Source organism: Cebus imitator, unplaced genomic scaffold, assembly GCF_001604975.1.
Source record: "Cebus imitator isolate Cc_AM_T3 unplaced genomic scaffold, Cebus_imitator-1.0 Scaffold52, whole genome shotgun sequence".
In the NCBI taxonomy this organism is placed as follows: Eukaryota; Metazoa; Chordata; class Mammalia; order Primates; family Cebidae; genus Cebus; species Cebus imitator.
In genome coordinates, this window is record NW_016107367.1 from 6,672,411 (window position 1) to 6,691,967 (window position 19,557).

General features: G+C 48.0%; 1 long non-coding RNA gene across 1 annotated transcript; it reads right to left on the reverse strand.

Moving 5' to 3' along the window:
- Positions 1-687: 687 nt before the first annotated feature.
- On the reverse strand, positions 688-19,517 carry LOC108304106. The gene is made up of 3 exons (XR_001825130.2): positions 19,476-19,517; positions 17,218-17,393; positions 688-845 (listed from the first exon to the last, which is right to left on the reverse strand). It is a non-coding gene; the product is annotated as an uncharacterized LOC108304106 (long non-coding RNA).
- Positions 19,518-19,557: the final 40 nt, after the last annotated feature.

Genomic DNA, 19,557 nt, shown 5'->3' on the forward strand with positions numbered 1-19,557 from the left:
AGGAAAAAAGCAGGGGAAATATTTTGAAAGTCAATTAAAATTTTGTGTACGTTTTCATTTTTTAATGATAAATTAAGTTACTAATTTTGTCCGTGCTCTTTGTAGACACTGCAGGTTTAATTGCTAATTGTTAACTGCGAATGAATACATTTGCATATTAATTAGCTCCCAATTTACATTTTTAATTTGCTTCCTTCAAAAGGTGCAAGATAAAAGGTCGTGTTATTTTAAATAATTTATGCTTTATTGCATGAAATACGCTAATATGAAATGTGCCTACTAATTTTAACCCCTTTTCTAAGAAGGAAAATGAATACCATTAAAAGGGGGGAGGCAGAGCTGGTGGTGTTTTGAAAAACAACATTATGCTACGCTGTACCTCAGCAGCCGATCTGCTTTTTCCTGCAACCTCCTTGGGCTGAAAAAAAATGAATGTATTCTTTTCCTTTACCATCAGTTTAAAAAGTGATAATATATTTGAAGAACAAAACAGCTGCAGTGGGGGAACTGATCAGTGCTTTATCCAGGAAAAGACCGACAAAATGAGTCTTGTTTCTAGTCAATACCGCCAGCACGTGGAATCCCCCCTACCCCGTCCCCCAGCCCGTGCAGTGGAGACGCCTCCAGCAGAAGCCTCTTCTCCCCACACCTACCTCCTCACCCCCCAAAAGAAAGTTTTGCAGCTCACATCTTTCTCTAGGTTTTGGAATCCAAGTTTCTCAGCCTGGTTTCCTGAAAAATCACGAGGTGGTTTGCACAGGGGAGAGTTCGCTCTTTCCCAAAAGCTGAGCAAAGAGGTTCTGAAATTGTAATTTTCGTTCCTCATCCCTTGTCAGTCAGCTTCACTGTAAGAAAATAAAACCCTATTGTTAAAGTGGTGATATGAATATCATCATGGCTAAGACCAGAAAACGAATATTCAGTTCTGAAAGGGGTGTACAGATTGGTGTATTTGACCGTTACTGGAAACATCTCCTTTATTTTCTTCCTCTTTTTCTTCTGTATGATGTCATTTTGAGACATACCCACTAAAATGGTGCTAATATTTCATAGGGCTTTTAAAATAATTTGTCTAAATAAGCATGCGTTCAAAAAATTTTAAAAACAGGGCTTGGGTACTGGAAAATATAATTATGGAAAAATATATGAACAATTTGGAGGAAACTGAAACCTGTCACTTTGTTCTCTGGATGACTGCTGAGTCTCAGCCCTTTTCATTGTGTCTAATTTTTTGCAGATGGAACCCAAGCCAGTCTTGTGGTAGGAACCTCCTAGCTGAGGGCCACCTAAGATCACCCTCGCCAGGATTAATTTATGTGGATCTGCAGGCGAACAACATTGGGCTGCCTCCCTGCACAGATCCAGGGCTCTGACCGAAACCGTCCCTTGTTCTGACACCAAAACACCCCCTTCCAGACCATGTGGGACAGGTTGGATGGAAATGCATTCGAAGTGTGAAGCAGTGGAGTGGAGTCAGTTGTTCAGCAGAGGGTCGATCTTTCTGGGCAATTATAGCTGCAGTGACAGCAGCACTCGCAGGTTCATTGTGGAAGACGCACTGGCAGTTAGCTTTCTCCCTCCAGAGAAGCCAGGTGCATGAGCACATCCCTCCAAGTGATTAGGATTTTCAAGTAGAAAGATTTCCTTCTGCTCACATGAACATCAGCAGAACAAAAACTCGTGGCAACATGCAACCTTGGCTGTTTGTCCATCTAAGGGTAGGAGACTAAGCGGAGAGGAGCTGCAGTTTAACCACGTGTTATTTCAGTCTCACCTGGTCATCAAAAGAGGCATGAGAACAGCCAAATACCCCAAAACCAACGAGCTCACGGCCACTGCTGCCTAACAGGGAGGGGTCGAACACAGGAATGCGAGGGACAGCTGCCTTTTGTGAAACGTGGATGGATAAATGGGCAAACACATACAGAGATACGGAGGGTTCATCTGCAGTGAATATTTTGGCTTTTTATTCAGCTGTGTGTTGACACTATCGTAAATTCGCCGGCACAGACACCGTGATTGAAGACAGGCTCTGCCCGCATCATCCCTGCACACGAGTCCTTCTGCATTTCTGTCTCTGTTGCTGAGGTTTCTCATATTTCATACCTCTACAGCCCTCCCGTAAATCAGGGGTTAATTGTGATTCTTTCAGACCCATGGAAATAGGAAGCTGAGACTTCTGAAGGATCACTTACTAGTCGGGAAGCGCGCGAAGGGAGGGGGTACTTTCTGAAATCCAACTTTACTGCTTTTACCGAACCATTTGTTGTGCATGTGTGTGTGTCTAAAAAATGCATTTGGTACAAATGTTTGAAAGTCCTGGTGTGCTTTAATTAATAAAGCCACTTAGGATGAGTGCAAATCGTGCACGCAGAGATGTGCACGGCCCAGCATCTCTCTGACATCCAGCCCGGTTTGTTTAGTGTAATAGTCAAAACATTTTTTCTTCTCTCGGGTCATGTTGATCTGTAGAATAATTTGAATTCTCAAGCTGTTATCCATACATCACTCCCAATCACATCCAAATGAAAGGAAACAATTTCATATTCTATAATTGAGTAACACCAAGAATGCAACAGGCAGGAGGTGTTATGGGGAGGGAGGGGGTGGGGGAGTGGGCAAAGGACTGAGGCCTGAGCCCTGAGCCCCAAGCCCACCAGGCACGACCCGGAGCAGGTGACATAGCTGCCTCACCTAAACGACTCTCTTCACCTAAGTGTTCTCCATATTCAGCCGCAGAGCTCCCACCCACACTGTCTTCCCTCCTGAAACAAAATCTTTCTGGAAAATTCCAACATGTTTGACAGATTTATTCCATTGGAGACCCTCCACCCCCTTTCTTAAAGGAAAACATTTCTGGGGTGCACAGAGCAACCCTATATACCATGCGCCATAGAAGGCTAGGTTGATTCCTTTCTTTTAATTTTTTTCCCCCGTAACAGGAGAGGGTTTGAAGAATGCTTCTACCATGGATACCAGAGAGGGGAATTTTAAGTAGGCAGAATGTAATCACCCAAATTGGAACTCAGCCAGGACACTGCCAGGGCAATTACTCCTCCTCTCGTGCTAAATGCCAGGGGAGCGTAAATGACCTGCAGTTTTGCACCCTCGTGCCAGCAGAGGGGCTCGCAGGGGCAGGAGCCCTGGAGCTCACCTGGGACAGAACAGCCGCCCCTCCCCGTCACCCCTAGCTCAGCTCTGTCTTCAACTTGCCCTGCTCTGGGTTTCTGAAATTACCAGGGTTTTTAAGCTGTGGTCGGAAATCACTTTTTAAAAATAATATCAATAGCGCCCACCCCCATGGTGCCTTCCCTCTCCCAGGACCTGAGTCGAGGGATCCCCACATGATATAGCCCACCTCCCAATGGCTCCAGGGACATTGCTTCTCTTATCCCACTTCCTGAGTCCAAAACTGGGACCAAAGAGGTCACAATCTGCTCGAGGTCACAAAGTCAGGTTTCAGGATTGTCAGACCCCAGACCCCAGGTCTGTCTCTTCTTTGATGGAAAAAGAAGAGACACCTCTGCTTGTACTTTCTCATAGAGCACTTTTCTCTTGGAAGGCAAGGATCTATTTTCTAAACAGGTCTCTGTGTTATAAGTAGGATTATAATGAACATCCTTGGTATGTTGCTGTTTGCACACTTCTCTATGTCCTTAAAATAATTTCCCAGCAGTGGGATTGTTGGGTCAAAGAAAATACATATTTAAAAAAAATACCATATTATTAAATTGTCTTCTGGAAAGGTCTGCATGCTGGCCAGTGGTGTTAGAGTGTCTCCTGAAAGTGTGGTTCATAATCGACACACCCAGACTCCACGCGGACCTGACCTTATGCACTCACAGTGACTGGGATGCCTATCACTACAGCGTTCATCAGTGGCTTTATGTGAATCTGCTGGTTCTTTCAATAGGAAGGCGAGCTCACTGAGGTCAGGAATCCCGCTTCATGCATCTCTGTAACCCCAGAACTGAGCACAGATCCTTGCATATAGAAATAGCTCCATGAACGCCTGTGCCGGTGAATTTGTAAAGCCCAAGGCTGTTGGAATGGAGAATACACCTGTACTGAGTGAGAGGCAATGTGGTCGGTGGAAACTAACACAGGAGTTGGAGTCAAGGCCACTGAAGTTTCAATTCCTCCTCTACCATAGCTGGGTCTGGGGCCCTTAAGCAAAATCACTTCGACCAGTAAAGCCCCACTTCCCCCACGTATAAAACAGAGCTAAGGGTGTCTGCCGTCCAGCGCCGTTGTCAGGAGTAAGGTCAAGTGTTGTAAACACCTGTCTCTAGGGTTTTTAGCCTTCTACGTGCTATTCACAGCAACCCATGACTCACGGGTGGTGCTGGTTTACAGCAAGTTTTCACTAACCTGCAGCCAAGGGAGAACAAGGAAGATAATACACTGAGGTTTTCATAAAGCAAAATCCTTTCCATCGGAAGAGCTGTTTCGTGAGATGATGTGATTTCTGCCTCCTCTTTGCTGTTTAAACACCCTTTTGTTTATGAAATGATGGTGACAGTACATGGGAGCTGCTTTTTTTTTTCTTTCTACAGTTTCAACTTTGACAAAATTTAAAAGTTAGCGACTACTAGCCCGTCTCACCCCAACTTTGTCGCATGTTTTTCTGGCTCATAAACATAAAGGGCTTAGAGCAAATGGCTCGGGCGACAGCTTCATTCAGACTTCCGATCAAATACAGTATCCCCATTCTAAACCCTTAGTGAGGGTAAGAGAAAGAACTGGAAGGCGACAATGCAAATGTCCCCCATAAAACTACTCACAGTTATTTTTGAGTGATACGAAGAATCACATGGGTATTTTTTTAGAACAAAACTGTGAGAATTTTCAAGTGTGCACATTGTTCCCTTGGAAGCACTGACTTTGGGGGGCTCAACCCCCATGCCACATTCGGAGCCACTCTCTGCTCTGTGCCCTCCTGGCTTCCTTATCTGCCATCCTTCTTGACCCCAAATGGTTTCTCCAGCTTCCCGTCATCCATCTTAGGAGCTGCTTTAGTCCTCTGTGGCCACTGACTGTTTCGAAAAATCAAATCTACCCATAAAGAGTGGAGATTTGCCAAGGTCCAGGAGATCCAAAAGAGGGACAGAAGCTCTGACGTGTGAGCAAAGCGACATTACTTTTGATTACCTTCTGGACCTGTGCTATTGAATGCATGACCTGAATATCTTGGTGGATGCCATTCCTCCTTGGCTAAGAGACCTGGGACCCCAGCCGCGTTGGCCTGATGCCTCAGGCTGTGATGCACGGCGGGAAGGCTGGGTGAAGAGGCAAGTCTAGAAACAGACCTCTAAGGAGACAAATTGTTAAGACCTGTTCTGAGAAGCATGTAGGGGACTGTGATACCCCAACACTGAGTCTCATCCTGTGACCAGGGTTTGAGGAGTAGCCCCAAAGACTGTGGCATCAAAAGCTTTCAGAACCAAAACCCCAGAGCAGCGCAGTTTGAGAAGGTCCTTTGTCTGCTTACAGGGCGGGGGTAGGCGGGTAAAGATGGCGGGTGGCACTGGTAAGGAAGGCAACCACAAGAGTGGTCTCATCGTAGACTGAACAGTGGCTCCCAGAAAGCTGTGTCCACATCCTGATGCCTGGTACCTGTGAATGTGACCTTATTTGTAAAAAGGATCTTTGCATGTGTAATTCATTGAAGAATCTCAAGATGAGGTCATCCTGTATTAACCAGGTGGGTCCTAACTCCAATGGCAGGTTCTTACGAGAGAGACAGAGAACAGATGCTGAGAAGGCCATGTGACGACAGAGGCAGAGATCAGAGTGATGCTGCCACGAGCCACAGAACACCGAGAAACTCCAGGAGCCACCAGAAGCTGGAACAGGCAGGGATAGATTCTCTTCTAGATTCTTTGGAAGACGTGCGGCCCTGCCAGCACCTTGAGTTTGGCCTTCCAACCTCCAGAACTGTGACAGAATAATTTTTGCTGGTTTAAGCCACTCGGTTTATAGTATTTTGTTCCAGCAGCCCCAGAAACTGATCCAGACCTCTCTGGGCAGAGGTGAGTTTTTGTCATCTTAGGAGATCGGGGCAGTCCAAGGTAGTGGCTGGGAGGAAAGTCTGAGATGGGTGCACATGGAGAGTGAAGTGGGTGCTGGGATTACAGATGTGACCCGGCATTTTGGGAGGCTGAGGTAGGTGGGTCGCTTGAGTCTAGGAGTTCGAGATCAGCCTGGACAACACAGTGAAACCCTGCCTCTACAAAAATAAACACAGGTATGGTGGCAGGCACCTTTCATCACACCTACTTGGGAGGCTGAAGTGGGAGGATTGCTTGAGCCTGAGAGATCAAGGCTGCAGTAAGCAGTGATCCCACCACTGTGCTTCAACCTGGTGTCCGAGGGAGACCCTGTTTCTCCCCCCTCCCCCCTCTCTGTCTGTCTCTCTCTCTCTCTCTGTCTCTCTCTCTCTCACACATACACACACACGCACAGGTGGGGTAATGAGGTAAGCCTCAGATTCTTAAAATATGAGGCAGTGGCATGTTCTAGGGATCTTGAAGAGGCTCTGGAACAGGCAGAGCAGCAGAAAAGAGGGATGAAATCAATTAGAGAGACAGAGCATGCGCACACACATCTGAGAGCAGAAACCATTACCGCATCTTCTACAATGGCCAAAACCTGGAAACGCTTGTGCCCAACAATAGGGGACTGAAAAACTATTATAAACCATTGAAACAGTATGTCGATTTGCAGTCGGTTCTATGGGCAGGGCTCCCCTATACCTCATTAAATATAAACAGTCAACTACAAACTATACGTATGTCACGTGGTCCTGGGCCTGTCTTATGTAAATGTATATTCTCCTTACACAAAGTCTAGAAGAAAAGCTCACTAAGGTGGTCATCACGGGAGGAAGGATTTTTACTTTTATTAGATGCATACATATTTCCCACTGTTTCTAACTTTCTTCTACAGAGGAACTGATGACTGCATAATATTTGAAGGCTTCGTTTTTATAAAATCCTGTGATAGTGTCTACATATAATCTTTTAAAGTGAGGCCCTTGATATAAAATCATCAGCAAGGTTGTCGCCTACCTAGAAAAGCCTCCAACGCCGCTGGTGGGACTGTGAATTACTTCAGTCCTTTCAGAGAACAATCAGGCAGAATTTATTAAAATTTAAACTGCACATACCCTTTGTCCCAGCAATTTCATTCCCAATCATCTACCTTAGAGATTTCCTCAAATGCACATGCAAATAGCTCGTCTATGGTATTCACTGAAACATTGATTGTATTAATAGCATCAAAAAAGTGGAAGTGAGCTAAGTGTTCATAATGGGGAAGTGTGAATAAATGATGCTCATTACTACTGTGGAGTACTATGTAAGCATTAAAAAGAAAGAGGGTGGTCTATATATAATTGTGTGTGTGTGTGTGTGTGTGTGTGTAGTGTAGTGTGTGTGTGTGTCTGTACACCAATGTGGAAGGAGTTCTGAGATGTTGTGAAAGGAGAGCTAAAAAAAAAACAGCAATTTGCAGAGCAATATGTACAGTACAATCTTGTCTCTGAAAAAAACACCAACCTACTTTTGTGCAAATACACATAGGTTTATAAAATGCTGAGCAAAAGGGGTGAGAGTGTTAAATCCACCTCTGCCTCCTTCTGATAAGGACACTGGTGATTACATTTTGGGGCCCACCTGAGCATCTAGAATAATCTCCCCATCTCAAGAGCCTTAATCGCATCTGCCTCTTGCTTCGGATGTCTCATTGCTGTAGTCAAGGGACAGAAGTGGCATTGGGAGGACAGTGGTGGAGACTTTACCTTTTGCTCTAATTATGTGTAGCTTGAATAATATGCATTAAGACTATAGCCGTGTTTACTTTAATAGAATAAATAAATAAGCTGAATGACTGAAGGAGCTTGGAGGCTTTGCGCCCCTAAACGCGCAGGACTGTGAGTCAGGCGCCGCCCCTTGCTTGCCCAGTAATCACCTAGTCGCAGGTCAGCTACTCTGTTTGTTCCTTGGTCTCCTCGTCTGTCCAACCAGGGAGCTGGATACCGCAGCTTCTCAAAGCCCTTTCAGCTCAAAGAATCCCCAGTTGTCTGTCCGCCGTGACAAGAGAAAAAGATTAATTTTCCTTCCGTCCTATGAACCTTGACGGACAAAATGAGGCAAGGGGTTTGACGGGAGACATGTTGCTCTGTTTGCAAAGTCAGTAAAAAAATAAAAAGCCTCTGCTCATGTGACTTCCAGAGCCCACTCAATAGGCCAAGCCCTCGAAGGTCCTCTTCTGCAGAAAGCACCTTTCACCCCAAGTAGACTTTAAAAATAGTTGAGAAGTGAAAAGATTTTCTAAGACTCTTTGAGAGGGATTTTTTAGTACCCTGCTCTGTAATAACCAGAAGGTGTTTAATAAACATGATATGCAGCAGTTGCTAAGAGAATCTGATTTATGTACAAAAGCAATACAGAGCAACTGTGCATCAGGGTGGCGTCCTTTTATTTGACTGTGAATGCTGATATTCTGATGGAAGCAACTAGGCTGAACTTTATTTATAATCAGCTTACAGCATGGATAGCTGTACTGTAAGTGCTTCTCAAATTACATAGCAAATCGTGTTGGCTCCTTAGGCAAATAAGAGACCCCCACGCCATAAGCTTTAATTGTAATACAGGTCACCGTCGAGGGTAAAATATTTCCCAAACCCTTCCGATTAGCAAGATCACATACAGCTTAAGCATGGGCTGCGGCTGCAGCCATGGCACCTGAAGACAGCTCCGACAGCAGCCAATAAGTAAATGTTCAAGGAAATTGACATTAAGGAAAATCTCATTACAGAAAAAAAAGCATTTAATTTTTCTACATTTGTGTTGAAGAGTTCACCAAGAAGTGCAAATCGCTTGGGCTAAGGAGCTTCCTGGTTCTAAAATGAGTCCTGAATAAATATCCGGCAAGTGTGAGGCAGTGAAGAAATCTCATTTCATTGGCTGAGAAAGAAATCAGAACAGATGCGGAAGACCAGTTTCTCAGATACACAAATAGGACGCAGGACCAGACTTGGAGGCTTTTTTCCCTTGCTGGGGCTGCCTGTTAGAAGATCGTAGAACAATCCCTTAAATGTTAAGTCTAAAATTCCTTCCTGAAGAGGCATCTGCAGAAAGGATCACAGAGCGGCCCATCACACCTTTCTGAAATGTTCTCATCATTCATAATTAATATGCTATGGAATGGATCAATAGAGCCTGCTTTTCAGGTGCCCCTTTTAAGTCTCTCTGTACCTTGGCGTTCTCATTCTGCCGAAATCAGTCATAAGTCACTTCAGAACAACCCTCATCTGAGGCTCATATTAGGGCTAGGGAAAAGCTGGGTCATTCCAGGCGTCAGGCAAATCCTGGGACCATCATAAAATCCTCAACAAAATAAACAACCCCGAAATAGACACCTTCTTTCTCTGTGCTTTTGTTCCCCTTCAAATGTCCATTTCTCCTCTCCTCCATTTCTTTCTCCCTTTCTAGAAATTAGAAGCAGGCAGTTTTCCCCCACCCTCATCTCAGTTGCCCTCAGCCAGCTGCTGTGTGTACATGGCGAGCGCTGATGTGCACCTGTGTGTGTGGCAGACACCTTCAGCCATTTGATAGGGTCCTTCAGGAGCACTGAATCCACTCACTCATCAACAAATATTTATCAGTATCCAAAAATATCCATCAAGCATTGTCCTAGACTGTGAAGAGACAAAAGTGATTGAGACAGAATGGATACTTTACAGTTTCATGAGGCAAGACCAACAAAAACAAAATAAAAAAATAACTCAGTATAAATTGGGATGATTGTGGTCAAGTCAAGCAGTGTTAAGAGAAACCCCAGCAGGGTCTCCTGGTGGTCAGGGATGGAGTTCATTATCACCCAAGGAGCTGGGGTCAGAGGCTCAGTTGTAAATATGGCAAGGAGAGAAACCAGGCTGGACCGGATGTACAACGTCCGGAGTTTTGTGGTCTACAGGGAGTGCGGGATGTTGCCCGGCTTCTCTGCATCCTTTTTAAACTCTGGGACTCCAGTGAGCAATGCAGATGAGAGGCGTTATTATGCCCTTTTACAGACAAGGCAATCAAGGCTCAGAGGGGTTTCTGGAGGTCACTCTGTGAGCAAGTGGCAGCTCACCCCAAGACACTCCAAGTCACGAGTGCCACGTCAGTGCTCTGTTCCCACCACAGGTTGTGTGAGAGTCACAAGATGTGCTCTATCTCATCCCAAAATGACCACAGTCCTGCTCTGGGGTGACCAGAGTTACGCTGTCCTCAGAGTCCTTAGAGCATATCTGTGGGGCACAGGAAAAGGCCCTCCCTTCCTTTGAGCAGACCCAGCCCAGCTTTACCAGCTGAACACTGGCTGGATGTCAGCCCCTCTTGCCTGCCTCAACCTGCCCCAACTGCCTGGGTGTACTTGTCTAGTGAACGACCAGCACCACGGCACATGACAGCCCTGGAGGGTCCCTTCTGACATCTGAACTAATGCTGGGGTTTTGTTTGTTTGTTGGAGACAGAATCTCACTCTGTCACCCAGGCTGCATTGCAGTGGCGCAGTTTCGGCTCTCTGCAACCCAACCTCCTGGGTTCATGCAATTCTCCTGCCTCAGCCTCCAGAGTAGCTGGGATTACAGGCATGTACCACCACACTCAGCTAATTTTTATATTTTTAGTAGAGACAGGGTCTCATCCTGTTGGCCAGGGTGGTCTCGAACTCCTGACCTCGTGATCCACCCACCCCAGCTTCCCAAAGTGCTGGGATTACAGACTTGCAGACGTGAGCCACCACGCCTGGCCAACTATGCTGCTCTCGCTTCCTATTTCCTCCCACCATGTGACCCTGCCTGCTTCCCACCCCTCCCCACTCCACCACACATACCAGCCTCCCCAATGCAGCAGTTGGGCCCCTACAAAAGCTGTTTCTTTTGTTCCTCTGACTTCCTCTCGACTTTTCCATTTTCTTCATCCTGATCCCAGACACATGTCTCATTCAAGTTGCAAAAGCCCTTTCTCAGATTCCCTGAGAGCCTCTCTGACTCCTCTCTGTTCCAGTCTCCACTCAGTGGTCACAGTAATTTTTAAAAGGCGCAAATCACATTGTATCACTTGGTTGCCTAAAAACCACTCCAAATCTTCCCACAGTTCTGAGGATACTGGTGACATCCTCACCGTGACCTCCAGGAACTTGCTGCCTCTGGCCTCAGCTTACTGCACATCCTCACATGCCACCACTCTGTCTCTGTTCTGGCCTTTGTCTAGTTTTTTTGAATTCACAACTTCTTCCTGCCCCAGGGCCTTTGCACATGCTCTTCCCTCTGACTGGGACACAGAAGGAATGCCCCTGGCCCTCTCATTGGAATTTGGTCTGCCTGTTTTGCTCTGTCATGATGTTAGCCACTGCTTAGTGAGGAATGCATGTCTCAGACCACTGTTGTAAAATCCTTCTGTGTATTTAATCGCCACAAGGATTCTATGAGGGAGATGCTAAGAGTATTCCCACTGGAAAAACTCAGGCAGGGAGGCCCTGAGAAGCTAAATACTTTGCCAAGAGGCATATAACTAATTAGAGCTAGAATTGCCATCCAGGTCAGTGACTATAGAGCCCACCGCCGTCTTCTCTGATGCTCTGAGGGACATTTTCTATTTATAATGGGCTGTGCACAGCCTTGCCTAGCAGCACCAAAAAAAATGTATTGAGTACATACCAGGTGCTCAATAAATGTGCGATCCATGAACAAGATGGTAGGGAACATCCCAGCCTTGCTTGATAGCATCCTTTACCACTGCCCATGGGAACTATGACGTGCATGACAACTATACTCATTTCCCATGGCTGCCAGAACAAATTACCACAAAATGGGTAGATTATAACCACACACATTTATTCTCTTGCTATTCTGAAGGTCAAAAGTCCAAAACCAGTTTCAAAGGGCCAAGACCAAGGTGTTGGCAGGGCTGTTCTCTCCGAAGGCTGCAGAGGAGAATCCATTTCCCTTTCTTTCCTGGCTTCTGGCTTCCAGAGCTGCCTTTCCTCCATTCCTTGGCTTGTGGCCCCTCCCTCCACCTTCAAAGCCAGCAGTGTTGCATCTGACCTCAATTGTCACGTTGTCCTCTTCTGTGTCAATTCCCCCTCTGCATCCCTGTTACAAGGACATTCATGGTTACATTTAGGGTGCACCTGGATTATCCAGGATTATCTTTCCATCTAAAGGTCTTTCCTTTCATCCATCTGCAAAGTCCCTTTTGCCATGCAAGGTAACATATTCACGGATTCTGGGGATTAGGGCCTGGATATGTATCTCTGGGGGCCATGATCCAGCCTACTATGATGACAATGGCTGGCTGGGTGTAGTGGCTCACACCTGTAATCCCAGCACTTTGGGAGGCCTAGGTGAAAGGATTCCTTGAGCCCAGGAGTTCAAAACCAGCCTGTGCAACAAAGCGAGACCTTGTTTCTACAAATAATGATAACAGTAAAATAAATTAGCTGGGCATGGCGGTACACACCTGTAGTCTCAGCTATTCAGGAGGCTGAGATGTGAGGCTGTCTTGAGCCCCGGAGCTCGAGGTTGCAGTGAGTTGTGATTGCACCATTGCACTCCAGCCTGGGTGACAGAGCCAGGCCCTATTGCTAAAATAATAAGAGCTGAAAATAAAGAGCTCATAGTCACTGCAAGTTCACTGTATGCCCATACCCTCAGAGCTTCACGAGTGCTGATCGCAGCATTGGTGGTGCTATGAGAGAGAGATGTTATCATCATTCCCTTTCTCAGGTGAGAACTCTGAGGCTTAGTAACCAGCAGTGCCAGCATTTGAATCCACACTGTCGAGACCCTGAACCTATGCGACTCACCTCATGGCACCTGTAAGGCCGTGGTGGTCATCCGAGTCCCGAGTTGAGGGGAGTGTGGCCAGGCAGCTTCACGGGGAAACCTCACCATGAGCTTCCGACAGGCGCAGCCCAGCTGTCTCAGCACTGGCAGCGACCCTTCCTCATTGGCCCCTGGACACCTGCGGGCCGGGGAGGTGGGAGGCCCAGCCCCTGCCTCGCTCCAGCTTCGCTCAGTGTCTGCAGCTTTGTGGCTCCAGCCGACCGCTGCGTCTCGCACAGCTCCATTACTGTCAGCCCCTCTGACTCGGGAGCGCTGCACCTCGTTAATGTATTATTTATTTTATTACCTTATTGTAGAAGTTGTTGTTTATAATTTGCTATTCCATATAATGGCCTTCTAATGCACACACTGCTAAATAATTAAAACATGTCTTGCCGCCTCCAGTTCCTTCGCCCTGTAACGAGGCCCACTGTTTAAGTCCAGTCTCTGGTGCTCCTTTCCTGTAGAGCATCCTGGTGAAGTGGGGGTCCCCAGATGTCTGCCAGACCAGGGTGGCCAGGGTTACTGGGAACTGGAATTGGGGTGCTGCCCATCCCTTCCACATGTAGGGCAGAGAACTTGTGAGATAGACTAGATCCTGGCCCCCAAAGATGCCCACCTCCTCACCCCAGGAACCTGTGAGTATGTCACCTTACATGGCAAAAGGGACTTTGCCAATGGGATTAAGTGAAAGATCTTGAGCTAGGAGGTGCTCCTGGATGATCTTGGGCGTGCCCTAAGTGTAATCCTCAGTGTCCTTGTAAGAGGGAGGATCAGAGGAGAGAGGAGAAGGCGCTATAATAACAGAGGCAGAGAGCGGTCTGATAGTCCCTGTTTGGCTTTGAAGATGAAAGAAGAGGCCACAAGCCAAGGAATCCAGGCAGCCTCTGCAAGGTGGGAAAGGCAGGAAATCAGTCTCCTGAGAGGCTCCGGAAGGAACCAGCATTTCTGCCCTTGATTTTCACCTTATAAGACCCAATCTCTGACTTCTAGAACTGTCAGAGAATGGATTTGTGTTATTGAAAGGCACTAAATGTGTCATGATTTATTATAGTCACAAGAGGAGACTAGCCCAGCATGTCACATGCGTCCACCAGATACAGAGCTCAGTGCAGGGCAGGCACCGAGGGAGGTCAGGCTCAGGTTTAGATTCCACAGGCAGAGGGCTGAAGGGAAGGCCACACAGTGGCTTGTGAACATGGACCACAGCACCCACTCTCACTGAGTCCAGCCTGGCAAAATCCAGTCCAGATTCCCAAGCCTTGGCCAGACGGAGCTGGCAGGCAAAGAAAACCCACAGAAAACCCAGATCTTCACAGCGGCAAATGGGCTCCACGTCCTCTCCTGCTGAGCTTTCAGCGGGTGATACCTACAACCGCTTGCTCATAGTGGCATGCATTTTACAGGGAGCAAAGTCCCCCATCCCAACCGCACTTGAGAGTTAGGCAGAACAGGTTTACAGTCCTAACAGACAAGAAAAGCAAGCCTCGGAGAGGTAAAAGAGCTCAGCGAGTTGGGAGCAAACCTGGGACCCCTGTACCCCCACTGCCGATTGGGAGACAGAGCTGAGTGTTTCCAAGCCTTGCTTGGATGCATTTTCTTTCCTCTTTCTGGGGGTGCTAATTCACCCTGCCAGGCAGCAGGAACAGAGCAGTCAAGGCTGAAAGGTCCAAACAGGTCCCTAATTTAATAATTGCTCCCTGAATAACTGATTGCTTGTCCTCATGAGCTATCTGTTGGGGGCAAATGTCTGTTCCTTTCCCATCTGGAATCCGGTCTCCGGTCAGCCAGTCAGTCACCAGCCAAGATTAAGTGTCCCCGACAGCACCACATGCCAGGCCCAGGAGAAAATGACACGTGCTGTGGTCTAGTTCCTGGCCCTGGGGACTCTGCGTCTACCCAGGTAGCCAGCCCAGAGCTGGGAAAGCCAGAATCAAGAAGCAGACACCATAAAGGTTTTTTTTTTTTTGCCTCACTTTGTCCCGTCATCCCTCAGTTCATGGCTTATTTGGGGGAACAGACAGGAGGAGAGAACATGAAAGCAGACATAGTTTATGAAGAAAAGAGCCAGGGCCCTCCACTGCCCCTCCCCACCATGGCAACACAGTCGGTGTGTCGGGGAAGAGCCTCCCGTTCACTAATGGAATTCTCCCCTTGAAAGTTATGATCCTGAATGCAAAACACAGGGCGAAGCTACTTCCCATAGCTGTGGGAAGTAGAAAAGTTCCTCTTTAAAGTTTCCTTTCTTGTTAAAGAATACGTGTGCTAATAACTCTTTGTCAAGCCCTATCCTCTGTAGCTGTTAGACATGCCATGCTTACCGGCACATAGTACAGTCTGTGTCCTTGTACTTTAACCAGTATCTCTGTGCTGAACACGCTCACAGGCATGTCCCAGCTCTCCACTGCTTCTACCTGTTTAGAAAAGTTTTAAGTTGTTAGCCAATTGGGTTTTAGTTTAGACTGTGAGGTCTGGCTCCAGCCAACGGAGATCAGACACAGCAGTAAGGACAACCCCAAATGCGTAAGGGATAAATTTGTGTGTATCCCTTTGTTCTTTGTCCTCTCGTGGCACGGTGGCTAGTAAGAGCACCCTTCCTGCAGTCCAGGAAGTAAAACTTGCGTTGCTGAAAGATCCTTTGTCTCAGTGCTGATTTTACTTTGCAGCACCAAGCATCTGTTTCCAACACATAGTAAGGCGATTGTGTTCCTGCCACAGAGCAAGGGTCCCACCTCTACCAGGGCGTCACTGCCGTGGTGTGTGGTTGCCATATCCCTAGGGTTATATTATGGGTTTGCATCTATCCCAGCCTTCCTTGGCTCATCCAAGAACATGCACTGAGGACCTGCATGCTGCCAGACCCAGCTGAGAACCACGCCCCTGACCGTGAAGGAGCTCAAGCTCTGCATGGGAAAACTGACAGCAGCAGACAGCAGCAGGATGAGTTCCCGTGCGAGGGTAGAGGGAAGCTCAAAGGGCTGGGGGCAGGAAGAGGACCCACACATCCAGAAAGGCTTCCTGGAAATGTGACCCTAGTCCCAGTCCTGAGAGTTAGAAGGTCACTCTTTTTCATGAGAAACCCAGAAGTAAGAGAGGAAATAAAGCTTATTCAAGCGCCCAGAAGAAATGCTTTCTGCCTGAATAAATGGACAACTCAACTTGCAATCTTAGACATCCGGGTGGCCACATGGCATGAGCGAGCCAAGAATCTCAGCTTTTCTAACTACAGCATGTGTTTACTCAAGCCTGGCTGCAACAAGCTTCAACTGAACTTTGGGGACATGGCAATGGCCCACACCCTATCAGCTCCTACAGAAGTTATAAAGTAGGGTATTAGGAGTGGACCCCGGGCAGACAGGCACCCCGTCATTTGAAGCACTCCTTTCTTAAGTACTCTTCAGTAGGCACCTGCCACTTGTCAGCCCAGTGTTCCTTCTTTCAGGAGAAGAGCTGTGTCCAAGCTTGGGTCAGTTTTCCAAGATGATGAGCTCCCTGGTGGCCATCATGATGATGGCAGCAGGAGTTAGCCTTAAAGACTGAGAGCCTTAAAGAGGCTTAGAGGTAGTGACTCTCAGCATCTGAGTTGGATCCACTTGGTCATATGCCATGACCAGACTTCCACACGGTCAAAGCCTCAACAATTTCTCTTTTATATAATAAAACAGTAATAATCACTACCACAGGCCTCACCTGCCCCAGCCCTTGGACATGGAGGAGGTTTTCTACCCAAGGGACCCTGATAGGAAATGCATGTCGGGAAGGGCATAATGTAGATGTCACTCCACCCTCATGCCAGCTCAGCTAGCGCTGATGGAGGGGCGGAGTGCTCTCCAAGCCCTGCACTGAACACCCCAACAGGAGTGGCCCCCAGCAACTGGAAGGCCATTTCTCATGAAGCTACATCTTCCTGCAGGTGCTGTATCAACTGTTTCCAGGCTGAGTGACCTTCAGGAATACCCAGAGAAGGCTGGCAATCTTAATTCCTTAAAGGAAAAGATGAATGCCCAGTTTACCATCTCTGAGGTATTTTGAGTGAGGTGAAAAGCAGAAAGGAGCCTGTAGAGGTCTGGAGAATGGAGGTCGTGCCCCTTGCTGCTCCCTGCAGCTCCCAGGACAGAGCTGGACAGAAGGAGGCTGGCTCAGCCTCCACCGGCCCACAGGCCCTGCTGTACCTACATCTGAGCTCTCCCTGTGAAACTCCCAGCAACAAAGCAATGAAAAATTTCCAGAAAGCCAATGACAGGAGTGGGCTCCACATTCCTCTCCTGCATTCCGCTTCTCCTTCCGTAGACGGGCTGGGATTTACACAGATGTGCAGATGCACAAAAGAAAAAAGGTACCTTGCTGTGCTGTCTATAACCGCTTCCCTCTTGCTCTCGAGTCCCAGGCCTGTGATGGCAGAAACCTTGACTGTGCCAGTTGAGGCTGCTCAGTGGTTGCCAGGTGAGACCTTAGCTTCTTGCTGGCTTCTGCTCCATCTTCCAGGGTCTTCCCCTCCTCCTTCCCATGATGGAATCTGTGGTGAAGGGGTCAGTGAGGTGCTGGGGGTGGGGAAATGTTGCCTGAGGCTCCCAATGACCTCCAGTTAGGGTGTGACCTACCCCATGGGATGCCAGATGACAGCCCTGGCCGCTTTTCTGTCCTGTAAGGAGAAGTGTGGCTGTCAGGTCTGTGGACACCTGCTCTGGCACGCACTGGTCTTTGCAGCATTGGCCAGTACTCACTGGGTCTGGTTCCAGGGTCCCACACCACATGGCCTCCTCACTCCTGTCCTTATTTTAGTCACATCTGAAAAGATCTCTCTGCCACCTAAGTTACCATATTCACTGATTTCAGAGATTAGGATGTGGACATCTCCTAGAGCGGTGGAGATTATTCTGTTCACAGTGAGGGTGTCCGAGACACGTGAACCAGAACAACTCCATCTTGAATAGGAGCTGGGTAAAATGAGGCTAAAACCACCTGGGCTGCATTACGAGGAGGCTAAGGGCATTCTAAGTCACAGGATGAGATAGGAGGTCAGCACAAGATGCAGGTCATAAAGACCTTGCTGATAAAACAGGTTGCAGTAAAGAAGCAGCTAAATCCCACCAAAACCAAGACGGCGACGAGAGTGACCCAGGGCCACCCTCACTGCTACACTCCCACCAGCGCATGACAGTTTACAAATGCCATGGCAACCTCAGGAAGTTACCCTATGTGGTCTAAAAAGGGGAGGCATGAATAATCCACCCCCTGTTTAGCATATCATCAAGAAATAACTATAAAAGGGCAGCCAGCAGCCCTCGGGGCTGCTCTGTCTGTGGAGCAGCCATTCTTCGATTCCTTTACTTTCTTAATAAACCTGTCTTCACTTTGCACTGCGCACAGGCCCTGAATTCTTTCTTGCACAAGATCTAAGAACCCTCTTGGGGTCTGGATCGGGACCCCTTTCCTGTAACAAGGAGACATGAAGAGTCTTGGCTGGGGGTATCGGGGAAGGCTCTGAGCCTGTTATCACCGTGAATGAGCAAACATTCTGAGCATCGTATAGTATTTAGCTTGGACTGCTGAAGCAGAGACCCAAGGTACCAAATCCTTGCCTAGATAGAACTGCAATTCCCTCTCAGGTAAACAGCAGGGGCGAACCGCGCAGGGCTGGGAGGCAGCCTCACAGCATCGCGGGCCAGGCCCTTTCTGTCCTCTTGCTGTGCCCTCTTACTGCGTTTCCCTCAGCTGCACAGATTAAGGGGGCCCTCTGTCCGCCCAAATTCCAGCCAGCCTGCAGGGGCGGAAGTGTGTGTTTACTCTTTAAAGGCAGGACGGGGAAGTTAATCCTGTGGATCCCCTCCCACTCCCACTGCTGCTCTTGGCCACACCTCGCTGCAAAGAAGGCAGAGAAATGCAGTTCTCATTCTCAGTGTCCATGGGCATGGTTAAAAGTTCTGTGGCTATGTAGAATGGAATGAACAAGGGCAAGTGTCTTCCACTGGCACCTTCTAACCACATGGCACATGGCTGCATTGCTAGGGATACGCAGCAAGGGAGTCCCTGCCTTTGAAGAGCCCTCAGACCACCAGGGGATAGTTTGTTGTCACAGGTGCCCATGCAGCGTGCCATGGGAACCCCAAGGCTAGGCAACTGGCCAGTCCTGATGGAGGAGACCAAGGGTCGCAGTAAGTGTCCTAGGGAAGGTGGCATCTAGGCAGTCTCCAGGAGTCACCGGTCCTCCCTCGTCCTCTATGTCTCATAGGCCTGCAACTCAATGTCCCCAGTGTCCCCACCCTACTCTCCCTCTCTCCACTCGGAAGCATTTTGGCCCATGGCCACCTCTAGAGATTCTGTTCTGAGTCAAAAGAAGCACTTCTCTGAGTGTGCACATGAGTGTGGACATTCTTGGAACTCTTAGAACCCACCCCACCTCTCAACAAACAAACCATAGACCCCTAAAGAAGCTGGTTTCGGCCGGGCGCAGTGGCTCACGCCTGTAATCCCAGCACTTTGGGAGGCCAAGGCAGGAGGATCACTTGAGGTCAGGAGTTCCAGGACAGCCTTGCCAACATGGTGAAACCTTGTCTCTACTAAAAATACAAAATTAGATGGGTGTGGTGGTGCCCACCTGTAATTCCAGCTACTCAGGAGGCTGAGGCAGGAGAATCACTTGAACCTGGGAGGCAGAGGTTGCAGGCAGTGAGCCGAGA